The following is an 841-nucleotide window of genomic DNA, read 5'->3' as shown; positions in this document are numbered from 1 at the left end:
TGTGCCGGAGCCGCCCCCCCCCCCCCCCCCCCCCCAGCGCCTGTCGGAATTGGGGGGGGGGGGACACCTCCATTTTGGCGCAAAATGGAGGGGGCACAAGGCCCCCCCCCCCCTCCCCCTTGCCCTGCTTGGGGTGGGGGGGCTCAGCTGGGACCCCGGGGGGGCCCAGGGGACTTTGGGGGGGGGGGGGGCCCAGGGATTATTGGGGAGCCCCAGGGTGGGTAGGGGCACCCCCGGGGTTAACTGGGGACCCCCAGGGTGGGTGGGGGCACCCCTGGGGTTAACTGGGGACTCCTGGGGACCCCCAGGGTGGCTGGGGGACCCACAAGGTTAACTGGGGACCCCCAGGGTGGGTGGGGGCACCCCTGGGCTTAACTGGGGACTCCTGGGGACCCCCAGGGTGGCTGGGGGACCCCCAAGGTTAACTGGGGACCCCCAGGGTGGGTGGGGGCACCCCTGGGCTTAACTGGGGACTCCTGGGGACCCCCAGGGTGGCTGGGGGACCCCCAAGGTTAACTGGGGACCCATGGGGACCCCCAGGGTGGCTGGGGGACCCCCAAGGTTAACTGGGGACCCCCAGGGTGGGTGGGGGCACCCTGGGGTTAACTGGGGACTCCCGAGGCGGGGGGTACCCCTGGGGTTAACTGGGGACTCCTGGGGACCCCCAGGGTGGGTGGGGGCACTGCTGGGGGTAACTGGGGACCCCCAGGGTGGGTGGGGGCACCCCCGGTGTTAACTGGGGACCCCCAGGGTGGGTGGGGGCACCACTGGGGTTAACTGGGGACTCCTGGGGACCCCCAGGGTGGCTGGGGGACCCACAAGGTTAACTGGGGACCCCCAG

The sequence above is a fragment of the Platalea leucorodia genome (genome assembly GCF_965183815.1).
Source record: "Platalea leucorodia genome assembly, chromosome: 26".
NCBI classification, from domain to species: Eukaryota; Metazoa; Chordata; class Aves; order Pelecaniformes; family Threskiornithidae; genus Platalea; species Platalea leucorodia.
Note: the sequence above shows the minus strand (reverse complement) of the source record.